This window comes from Neophocaena asiaeorientalis, unplaced genomic scaffold, assembly GCF_003031525.2.
Source record: "Neophocaena asiaeorientalis asiaeorientalis breed wild unplaced genomic scaffold, Neophocaena_asiaeorientalis_V1.1 scaffold114, whole genome shotgun sequence".
Taxonomy (NCBI): Eukaryota; Metazoa; Chordata; class Mammalia; order Artiodactyla; family Phocoenidae; genus Neophocaena; species Neophocaena asiaeorientalis.
This window is the reverse complement of record NW_020173116.1, coordinates 3,762,757-3,775,210: the sequence shown is the minus strand read 5'-3', so window position 1 is coordinate 3,775,210 and position 12,454 is coordinate 3,762,757.

The window sequence follows — 12,454 nt, the reverse complement described above, 5'->3', positions numbered from 1 at the left end:
GAGGAGCTTGGCTGCAGGAGACATCCAGTCGTCCCTCGGCATCCATGGGAATTGGTCCCCGGATAGTCCCACCTCCATGCTCAAGTCCCTGTACGAAATAGCGCAGGACAAGGAATACGGAGTCTGGCCTCGGTATCTGCGGCTGTGAAAACGCTCTGGCTGTAATCAGATTGACTTTAAAAAGATTTCGAAGGTTTCGCTGGCTGCTTCCTGGAGAAGAACTCAAGGGTGGGTGAAAGGGGATGGAGGCTGATCTGTGGCGCTGGTGAGGAGACGGGGCTTGGACTGGGGAGGCGGCAGCTTGGAGGGAGGGCAGTGGGTAGATTCCAGAGATGCGTAGTAGGTAACATAGGCCGGGCTTGGTGGATCTCATGGTGCCTACATTTTCTGCGTATATCCGAGCCCCACGTAGGCAGGGCCTGCTTCCCCCTGCCTCTGAGCGCCCATTCACCTCCCAGTGGACAGGCCTGAGCCTCTCCTCTCTCTCCTTACCAGCACTTGTCATGGCTGTTTTGCTATTTGGACACGGGGTGTTGCGGGGGGAGGGTATTTTCTGGCCATCACACTACACTGTAAGCTTCCTCAGGGCAGAGAACATGTCTCTTTAGTTCACTTATGTGTCCAGGGCCGAGCAGATCACCTGGCTCGGGGTATGTGCTCCCTGAACACGCGTCATTAGCAGGCGAGAACATACATCACACCATCCCAGGGTTCGCTGCCCAAGGAAACTGAGACCCTGAGAGAATAAGGCAGGGATGTAAGTCAACAGCACAAGTGGCCAGCCTGGCTCCAGATCCGCATCTGCCCACAGTTGTAACCTGTCCAAAGGCACGCAGACCGGAAGCGGAAGGCGCGGGAACCCAGCCCCGCACCGCACCGTGCCTGGGAGGCGAGTCCTCCCGGGGACTTTGCATTCCACCCTCCTCCCGAAGGCTGGATGCCCAGGGCTCTCACCCCCAACCCTGAACTAACAGATCGTCACTGTCCACATTTTCACTCTTCCTTATTCTTCCATGTGCTGAGGAAGTGACCGGAGGCCTCTCTGAAATTGCATTTCACTTCGCCAGGACCCAGTATCAATCTGAACCCTTCACAAAAAACTGAACGTCTCTGCTGTTAAATTCGTTCTCACTTCAGATTCTATTTAGGGGAGGAGGTTTCCCTCCTGGCCAGTAGTGTTTCAGGAGCAGATCCTTTCCAAGGACGAGGGCCCTAGCCCACAGCGCCCCCTCTGGGCCAGCACCCTACTGTACCCTACCGACCAGGTCTCTGGGTGTCTGCAAAACACTGCTGCTTTGTTGGCCCTAGCTAAAAACTAGGAGCGCCTAAATTTGCAGAGATATGATGTTTTTTAAAAGAATCATGGGGAGAAAAGGGGAGGGGGAAGTCGGGTGGGAATTCCCTGGTGGTCCAGTGTTTAGGACTCAGCACTTTCACAGCAGAGGGCCCAGGATCAATCCCTGGTTGGGGAAATAAGATGCCCGCAAGCCTCGCAGCAGCACGGCGCGGGGGGTGAATCATGGTCCACACCTGTTCTGTCACACCAAGCAGCTCTCTTAAAGGTAAGGTAGAGCCTTTGTGCACTGAAACAGAAAATGGGTCTGAATACATTGTTCGGGAAGAAAAGCTATGTTGCGTACCAGAATGTACGATCTGACCTCACGCCTGGTTGAACAGAGTTTTAGTCTGCAGTAACACAGTAATACGTCCAGTAGTTATCTCCGGAGAGTGAAATCAGCGGGGTTTAATGTTATAGTGTATATCGCTGCTGTGACTTTTTACATTTAGCACAAACAGGTATTTATTTTAATTAACTGGAGAGAGAAAAACACTAAAGTATAACAGAAAAGTTCTCAGAATAGACCACCGGTAACACATTCGATGCTGCTGGCTGTCATTCCAGCGCCCTGATGAGAATATTCATAACGGACAGGCACTGCCCAGTTGCTCTGTACCCATCACTCTTTGAGTCCTCATAACACCTAGAAGGTTGGTACCAATATTGGACTGGTTAAGTGAGCAGGCTGTGGACCCTCTGCCTGGGTTCAAATCTTGGCTCTTCCACCTTCTGGCTGTGTGATCTTAAGTAAGTTATTTAAACTCTAACTCGGTTTCCTCATCTGTAAAATAGGAATAATAATAGGTCCAGATTTTAATCACAATACGTGGCATCGTCCTCTGCTCTTTAACCCCAGCTATGAGATTAAAGTATACCTGTGTGTGTGTATACATACATACACATTGTGTGTGTGTGTGTGTGTGAAAGAGAGAGAGAAAAAATGTATGACGATCCCTATTATTTCTTTCTTGGCACATAAGCACAGGGACTAGCCAGTTCTGTTTCTGTAGAATTTACAAATAATTTTAGTTTAATGCATTTGCCTGATGTTCTCTCTGTTTTCTTAAAATGACTTGATTTTCTTATTTTTATTACACGTTATATTATTTATGGCAAAAACCCCACAAAGTACAATTAAGTAGAAAGACTAAAACCATCTATAATCCCCAAACCTAGCAATAACCACTGATAAATTTTAGATATTAATGATATATTTCCAGATCCTTAAATTTACACAGTGTTTTAAGACTCATTTCCTTAGTCCATTATATTTTATGATTCTCAGTCTATGTCAAAATCATATATTTTCTTATCGAAGTATAGTTCATTTACAGTATTGTGCCAATCTCTGCTGTACAGCAAAGTGACTCAGTTTTATACATATATACATTCCTTTTTTTTTTTTTTTTTGGGGTACGCGGGCCTCTCACTGTTGTGGCCTCTCCCGTTGCGGAGCACAGGCTCCGGACACGCAGGCTCAGCGGCCATGGCTCACGGGCCCAGCCGCTCCGCGGCACGTGGGATCTTCCCGGACCGGGGCACGAACCCGTGTCCCCTGCATCGGCAGGCGGACTCTCAACCGCTGCGCCACCAGGGAAGCCCTACATTCCTTTTTTAATATTCTTTAATAGTCTTGATTTATCCCAAGAGATTGGATATAGCTCCCTGCGCTATACAGTAGGACCTTATTGTTTATGCATTCTAAATGTAGTAGTGTGTATCTACCAACCCCAAATTCCCAGTCCATCCCTCTCCTTCCCCTCCTCCCCCTTGGCAACCACAAGTCCGATCTCTATGTCTGTGAGTCTGTTTCCGTTTTTGTAGATATGTTCATTTGTGCCATATTTCAGATTCCACATATAAGTGATATCATATAGTATTTGTCTTTCTCTTTCTGACCTACTTCTCTGAGTGTAATGATTTCTAGTTGCACCCATGTTGCTGCAAATGGCATTATTTTGTTCTTTTTTATGACTGAGTAGTATTCCATTGTGTATATGTATCACATCTTCTTTATCCATTCATCTGTCGATGGACATTTAGTTTGTTTCCATGTTTTGGCTATTGTGAATAGTGCTGCTATGAACATAGGGGGTGCATGTATCTTTTTGAGTTACAGTTTTGTCCGGGTATCTGCCCAGGACTGGGATTGCTGGATCATATGGTAACTCTATTTTTCGTTTTTTGAGGAACTTCCGTACTGTTTTCCATAGTGGCTGCACCAACTTACATTCCCCCACTAACAGTGTAGGAGGGTTCCCTTTTCTCCACACCCTCTCCAGCATTTGTTGTTTGTAGATTTTTTGATGATGGCCATTCTGACCAGTGTGAGGTGGTACCTCATTGTAGTTTTGATTTGCATTTCTCTAATAATTAGTGATGTCGAGCATCTTTTCATGTGCCTACTGGCCATCTGTATGTCTTCTTTGGAGGAATGTCTATTAAGGTCTTCTGCCCATTTTTCGATTGGGTTGTTTGCTCCAAAACCATATATTTTCAAAATCAATAGCTACATGGTATTTACAGCACATGATTATAATATAATCTCCACTAGAAATTGGAGAACCTGATCTTTTCAAGAAAAAAGCATACATTTATAGCAAAACAATTAACAGAAAGTTTCTTCTTCATCTTCCTTGGCAGAGTTTCATCCATAGTCAATATAGTGGAAAATTCGAAGACTTATGACTCTTTTCAACATGAACTTCAGGATTATATTAGAAAGCAAAGAGCCAGAGGATTACAACCAGAGGTGTGGGCCCACAGATCTTCTACTTACACAACCCCAAAGACTTGTAGGCTTGAGGAAGTGAGGCTCCATCTGTTTGTGGAAATTTCTCTCAGTAAACTAGTGCATGGTGATGACTCCAGAGTTTCATCCATAGTCAATATAATGGAAAATTCGAAGACTTATGACTCTTTTCAACATGAACTTCAGGATTATATTAGAAAGCAAAGAGTCAGAGGATTACAACCAGAGGTTTGCTTTAGAAAGGGGACAGAAGACTCTGTATACAGAGAAAAGGACCACACTGCACCCAGACCTCCAATGCTGGAGCAGAGATTCGCCTTCTGGAGGCCCCACAAGTCCCCCCATTCCTACAAAAGGCCGAAAACAGTGGAAAGCCACTTACCCATACTATCCAATATTCATCACTTCCGGCAAAGACTGGAACCTGTAAATCACTGTCAGAAAAAACACGACCATTTCTTCAATATCCGATGGTTTCCAAGCCCACCTGTGTGAGGAATGACCACTGGTCCACACACAGCACAACACAGAGAAGAGGCCAGCTGCTTCTCAGAGGACCACACCAGTGTCCATCAGGCAGGAGATCAAGACGGAGGCTGGACGGGAAGGTCCAGGGAGAAAGGAGGAGGACATGGCAATGAGGAGCAGGTATCGTGGAAGAGGAAGCACCACAGGGATGAAGAGGATGAAGAGACCCACAAGGAGAACAGGAGGAAGGCCAGAGTGGTGCCAGGAAGCACAGAGAAGTGCAAGTACAGAAAGAAGAGCACCCATGATTGGGACCTCATGAAGGAGGGAAGAAGGTCCAGGAGAGAGAAGAAGCAGCCTGGCAAACACAGCACCCACGAGTGGGACTTGTGGGATGAAGCTGTCCTCGATGGTTGTTACTGATGCTGGAGATCTGGGACCTGGATATTAAATGATTTGGATCCATTGGAAAGGCTGGATTAAATGGTATTGAAGCAATTCAATAGCCATGCTTCAAAGAAAATAAAATTAGATCCCCACCTCAGACTCTGTTCAAATATAAAAACCCAGTTGGTTTAAAGATGTCAATTTAGGGGCTCCCCTGGTGGCGCAGTGGTTGAGAGTCCGCCTGCCGATGCAGGGGACGCGGGTTCGTGCCCCGGTCCGGGAGGATCCCACATGCCGCGGACCAGCTGGGCCCGTGAGCCATGGCCGCTGAGCCTGCGTGTCCGGAGCCTGTGCTCCGCAACGGGAGAGGCCACAACAGTGAGAGGCCCGCGTACCGCAAAAAAAAAAAAAAAAAAAAAAAAGATGTCAATTTAAAACCAAAATAGAAAAGTATTAGAAGAAAATAGAGGAAAATTGTTTTCAATCTTGGAATATGAATGGCTTTCCTGAACAAGACACGTTAGCCAGGGGCCATAAAAGAAGAAAAAAATAGGGCTTCCCTGGTGTCGCAGTGGTTGAGAGTCCGCCTGCCGATGCGGAGGACACGGGTTCGCGCCCCGGTCCGGGAAGATCCCACATGCCGCGGAGCAGCGGGGCCCGTGAGCCATGGCCGCTGAGCCTGCGCGTCCGGAGCCTGTGCTCTGCAACGGGAGACGCCACAACAGTGAGAGGCCCACGTACCGCAAAAAAAAAAAAATTTTTTTAAAAAGGAGGAAAAAAAATACGTGTATTTGCAAAAACACTTAAACTCTGCATATAACAGAAGATTTTGTGGTACATTTTCTTTAAAACAGAAATGAAAAGATATGCATTATGCATATGCATTGAGCAGCTCCAGAAAGATACACGAAACACTGGTAACTGGGCTCTGGGGGCAAGAACTGAGCTGGGGGAAGCGGGTAGACAGAGGTAGCTGGTAGACTAACTTTTCAAAGTGTACATTTCTATTTTGAATTTTGTACTGTATGAGACTACTACCTTTCCAATAAATAGATATTTTAAAGGTAAGAAACAGATTGGGAAGAAATATTCGCAACACTCTCTATTAATATCTCTTGTGCCCGTGATCAAATGATTGCCTCTTAGCTCCTAGCAGCTTCTTTGCTCCGCTTTGTGAAACTGGACCCTGTAAACGTGTCTCCTTTGCCAGCCGGCTAGTTAGTCTCTGCCAGTAGAGGGCGCTGGAGGGACACCATAAACTGGGAGCTGGAGGGACTTTCTTCCTTTTCCCAGGTTTGCCAGTTTTCCCGGGCAGCAACTCTTGCCTTTGTGTGTGTTTGATCTAGCGGCAGCCCAAGCCCTCTGACATATTTCTTTGTCACTGAGGGGCTGTGTGACCTGAGAGATCTATGTTCTCTCTGCAGAGCTCTGAACCTCAGTCATGGGAGGCCCTCTTCCAAGTTTCTCTCCGCTGTTCACCCTCCCTTAACCGTCAAGGGTGGACAACCTTCAGCCTGCAGACCAGATCCAGCCCTCTGCCTGTTTCGTGTACAGCCCTTCATCAAAGAACCGTTTTCACACTGGAACCCCAAAGAAGCAAAATGTTATCCCAAAACAGTAGATCCCATTCTTCTCATTAAAGAACTTGGTTACAAAGCTTGTACTCAATTATTATTATAGTTTTAATTTCATCAATACAAAGATTGTGGAAATTTGTTTTCTGTGTTGTCATATAAGTACCTACATAATATCCTTGATTGTGCCTCTTATTCCACAAAACCTAAACTATTCACCACCTGGCCCTTTACACGAAAAGCTCGCCAATCTCTATCTCAGTCTTTTTTTTTTTTTTTCTTATTTTTTGGCCGTACCACGTGAGACCTTAGTTCCCCCATCAGGGGTCGAACCCGTGCCCCCTGCAGTAGAAGTGCGGAGTCTTAACCACTGGACCACCAGGGAAGTCTGCCTGCTGTAGTTTTTTTATACCCCTTTTGGTTGTTAGCCACCTTTTATTAGTTAAAAATTCTTTATATCTAATTTTCTCTGTTTAAATTACTGGTGTGGTTTGTCTCTTGATCTGGCCCTGAATGATATAACCCTAATAGACAAATAGCTTCTACCATTTAATAAGAAAATATGAACAACCTAATAGGAAAATAGGCATTTATCTATTCATGTAGTTAACAAATACTGAATTCCTGTCATTGTTCTAGGCACTGAGATAAAGCAGAGAGTGAAATACAAGTGAGATACAAAGAAGGAAAGCAGGAAGGAAGGCTTTGTGGATGTATATATAATAGAGCTCATTTCTGGGATTGGGCCCCCTGGATGTGGGTCCGGATGGACTTTGAGAGTCTTGCAGGTTGTTGGAGTGTCCATTGTTTGCTGTTTGCTATCATCCCACATTTGTAGAACATCTGGCATCCTTAGTCCCCATCCACTAAATGCCGGTAGTTCCCTCTCCCTACCCCAAGCACAGACGATCAACATAGGCCCCCATAAATCTACGAAATGTGCCCCCTTCCCAGAGGTTTCTGCTCCCTCTGAGAATGCCCCGCTTAGCCTTCAAGTTCAACTGAACAAAAATTTAGAAATCGAGTCCCTGATTTCCTTTGTCCCTGAAGACAACCCAGTGAGACAAACAAGGCTGGTATCTTACCTCCATTTATCAAAGGAGGAACTCAAGACCTCAGGGGCTGGGAGAACCAAGCAACAATTCCAACCCAGATCCTCTGAGACCTGACCCAGTGCTCTTCCCACCTTTGTTTCCGAATGCTACTTTAGGCAATGCACAAACACAGCATCAAACAACATTGAATGACACAGGGAGAAGGCGGTTCATTGTTCTCCGCTCCTTGTGCAAGGAGAGAGGCTCCATTCAGTGCTAACGTGTCTTCACACCCCTCTCTAGGGCTGTTAACCTCCCCTGCTGACTTCAGCTTTTGTTTGCATCGTATGTAACAGTTACTTTCCATTTATGGCACTTGTTCTTAGACTTTAAAAAAAAATTAATTTACTTGAGCTTTTCTTTTTAGGTCGATTTAAAGAAAATGCCATCCTGGAATACATAAATCTGCAAAAATAAAGGTGAGGGGTGAATAACGACAGGGAGGGAAACACCAGCCTAAACCACGCCTTATATGTTTCAAATACAGGCTGACATGTTGAGGTATAAGGTAAAGATTCAAATAAGGAATAATTTGGGGAGGGTGCAATCTGGTTATGAATAGTTAGTATATCTAAAGCTGTGTCTGGAGGTTGGGAACGTTTTTAGGCTGAATGGCTTGGGCTTTCTAGGAGTGTCTGGGCTAGTTGTGTTTCATCAGGAAGCAATAACCTGTTTCAGGCTGTTTCAGATGCACTTCACATCATCTGAGCCCCTTAACTTGAAAGTTCTTTACTAGAAAGTTCACGTGTCTGCATCACTGTCCCCCGCAATGTTAGGATCATTTTTTCCAGTATACAATTGAGAAAACTGGGGCTCAAAGAGTTGAGTAAATGTACCCGAGTTACCCAGATGGTGAGTGGCAGGGCTAGAAGGGGCCCCTGCTTTCCCAACACCACACTTGCCTCCCTTCCCTGCAACCACCCGCTGAGAACGACGGGTACAGAAGGATCAGGGACAGAGGACTCAGGGCAGGTAAGTATCAGGACCGTGGATTTTAGCACGGGAGTTCATGGGTGATGTGGAGCTTGAACTGACTGCAATTGTAATTGTCTGGCAACACGTCTGTGTCAGGCAGGAGACGCAGCTCCTGAAGGGCAGGAACTGGCTCTCATACATCTTGATTTCCCTGGGCTGAGCACGGGGTTAGATGGCTCCCTCTACGTGTTTGTCGAACGAATGGCATGAGGGCAAGAAAGCTCTTCTAGATCAGCACAGCCTGCAGAGGCTGGAGAGTAAAACTGGAAACGTGGTTCAGCTTAGATGATTTACAGTCATTAATGCCTCTGCTGCATTGACTACAGCACAGGAATGGCTACAGCTCTAAAAGCATTCACAGGCCAAAGCAGCTCAGTGGTCAATCTTGTACAAAGGTCACACTAGAGACCAATATCCCTTAAGAATATAGATACAAAAATCCTCAACAAAATACTAGCAAACGAAACCCAACTGCATATTAAAAAGATTACACATTGTGACCAAGTGGGATTTGTTCTAGGAATGCAGGGACCATTCAACATAAGAAAATTAATCAATGTAATACACCACATTAACAGAACAAAGGGGAGAAAAACCCACAGAATCATCTCACTTGAAGCAGAAAAAGCATTTGAGAAAATCCAATAACCTTTCCTCATAAAAAACACTCAGAAAATTAGCAATAGATGGGAACTTCTTCAACACAATAGTATACACTTATGTGTACAGCAAAACCATAGCCAACGTTACACTCGATGGTGAAAGACTGAAAGCTTTTCCCCTAAGATCAGAAATGAAACAAAGTTATTTGCTTTCACCATTGCTATTCCACATTACACTGGTAGTTTTACCAAAGCAATTAGATAAGAAAAAGAAATAAAGGCATCCAAATCGGAAAGGAAGAAGTAAAACTACCTCTATTCTGAGATGGCATGATCCTATATGAAGAAAATCTCAAAGAATCCACACACACAGAAAAACTACTAGAGCTAAAAAACTTTAAGCAAAGTTACATGGTACAAGATCAATACACAAAAATCAGTTGTGTTTCTAAACACCAGCAGTGAGCAATCTAAAAAGGAAATTAAGAAAACAATTCAATTTGCAATAGCATCCAAAAGAATAAAATACCAAAGAATAAGTTTAGCCAAAAAGGTGAAAGACTTGTACACTGAAACCAAGAAAAAAAAATTGCTGAAGGAAATTAGAGAAGACCTAAATAAATGGAAAGAAATTCTATGTTCATGGGTTGGAAAACATAATATTGTCAAGATGGCAATACTACCCAAAGCAATCTACAAATTCAATGCAATTCCTATTAAAGTTTCAACAGCTTTTTTTTGCAGAAATGGAAAAGCTGACTCTTAAATTCACATGGAAATATAAGGGGCCCCAGATAGTTAAAACAATATTTTAAAAGAACAGAGTTGGACAACTCACACGTCTCCATTTTAAAACTGACTACAATATTACATGTATTAATCAGGGCTCTTCAGAGAAAGAGAACCAATAAGAGGCATAGATATAGATATAGATAGATAGATATGATTTATTAAAGGTATTGGCTGTCTCAAGCATGATGGCTGAGAAGTCTCATGAACTTCTGTCTGTAAGCTGGAGACCCAAAAAAGCCTGGGTTTTGTTGTTCAAAGGCCTGAGAGCCAAAGGTGTAGATTCCAGTTCTAGTTCAAAGACCTGAGAACCAGGAGTGCTAAGGGCACGAGAAGATCAATGTCCCATCTCAGGCAAACAGGCAGAAGGAGGGCAAATCCAACTTTCCTTCACCTTTTTGTTCTATTCAGGCCCTCAACACATTGGATGTTACTCACCCACACTAGGTTGGACCATCTGCTTTAAGCAGTCCACTAATTCAAATGCTACTCTCTTCTAGAAACAATCTCACAGACACACCCAGAAGTGATGTTTAAACAGATATCTGGGCATCCGTGGCCTAGTCAAGTTGACATAAACTTGACTATCACACTACAGTAATCAAAATGATGTGTTGCTGGCATAAGGACAGACATATACATCAATGAAATAGAATTGAGAGTCTAGAAATAAGCCCATACCTCTGTGGTCAACTGACTTTCAACAAGCATACTAAGATTATTCAATGGGGGTAGAATAGTCTCTTCAACAAATGATGCCAGAACAACTTGATATCCACATGCAAAAGGATGAAGTTGGACCCCTACCTCACACCATGTATAAACGTAAACTCAAAGTGGATCAATAACTGAATTATAAGAGCTAAAACTATAAAACTCTTAGAAGAAAACATCAGGGTAGATCTTCATGACCCTGGATTTAGCAATTGATTTTGAAATATGACACCAAAAGCATGAGCAGCAAGAGAAAAATAGAAATATTGGACTTCATCAAAATTAGAAAGTTGTGTGCATCAAAGGACATTATTAACAAAGTGAAAAGACAAGCGGCTGTATGGGAGAAAATAGTTGCAAATCATATATCAGAGAAGGGCCTGGTATCCAGAATATATAAAGAGTTCTTATAATTCAACAACAAAAAGACAGCCTAATCTTTTTGATGCGCAAAGGATTTGAAGAGACACACAAATAAGAAATACAAATAGCCAAGAAGCATATGAAAAGATGTTTAACATCATTAGCCATTAAGAAAATGCAAATCAAAACCACAATAAGGGGGCTTCCCTGGTGGCGCAGTGGTTGAGAGTCCGCCTGCCGATGCAGGGGACGCGGGTTTGTGCCCCGGTCTGGGAAGATCCCACATGCCGTGGAGCGGCTGGGCCCGTGAGCCACGGCCGCTGAGCCTGCACGTCTGGAGCCTATGCTCCGCAATGGGAGAGGCCACAACAGTGAGAGGCCCACGTACCACAAAAAAAACAAAAATAAACCACAATAAGATACTACCTCACAGCCACTGGGATGGATATATTAAAAACAAATAAATAAAAAAGAACAGAAAGTAACAGGTGTCAGTGAGGATGTGGGGAAACTGGAGCCCTCATACACTGTTGGTGGAAATGTAAAATGGCACAGCTGCTATAGAAACAGTTTGGCAGCTCCTCAAAAAGTTAAACACAGAATTACCATAGAACCTAGCAATTATACTCCTAGGTATAGACCCAAAAGAGCTGAAAACAAGTACTCCATACATACTTACACAAGAAAGTTTATAGCAGCATTATTGACAATAGCCAAATAAGTAGAAACAACCCAAATGTCCATTAATAGATGAGGGGATAAACGTAATGCTGTATATATGTACAACAGAATATTACTCAGCCATAAAAAAGGAATGAAGTACTGATACATGCTACAAAATGGATGAACCTCAGAATCATTACTGCAAGTGAAAGAAGCCAAACACAAAAAATCCACATATTGTACGATTCTGTTTATGCGAAATATTCGGAATATGTAAATCAATAGAGAGAAAATGAAGATTAGTGGTTACCAGGGGTTGGCGGGGGGAAGGGAGCAATAAGGAGAGACTGCTTAATTGGGACAGAGATTTCCTTTGGGGAGATGAAAATGATTTGGAATTAAATAGAGGCGGTGGCTGGACAACATCATGAATGTGCTAACTACCACTGGATTGTATCCATTTTTAAATGGTAACTTTGTGTTTTGTGAATTTCACTTCAAAAAGAAAAAAGGTCACACTAAAGTGTGGTCTCCCCAGGTCTGCCCTGGGTACGCTCAGACCTCAGCGGTTGCTCCTGGTTAGGAAATATGGAAGGAGACTCTGGCCTCTGGCTGGGCTGTAGGAGCAGCCCCTTGAACTCTGAACCCAGCTCAGCAGTGCCGGTCCCCAGCGATGGGTAAGGGAGCTGAGGCAGGAATAGGTTGGAAAGGAGATTGGCCTTGCATGCTGAAAG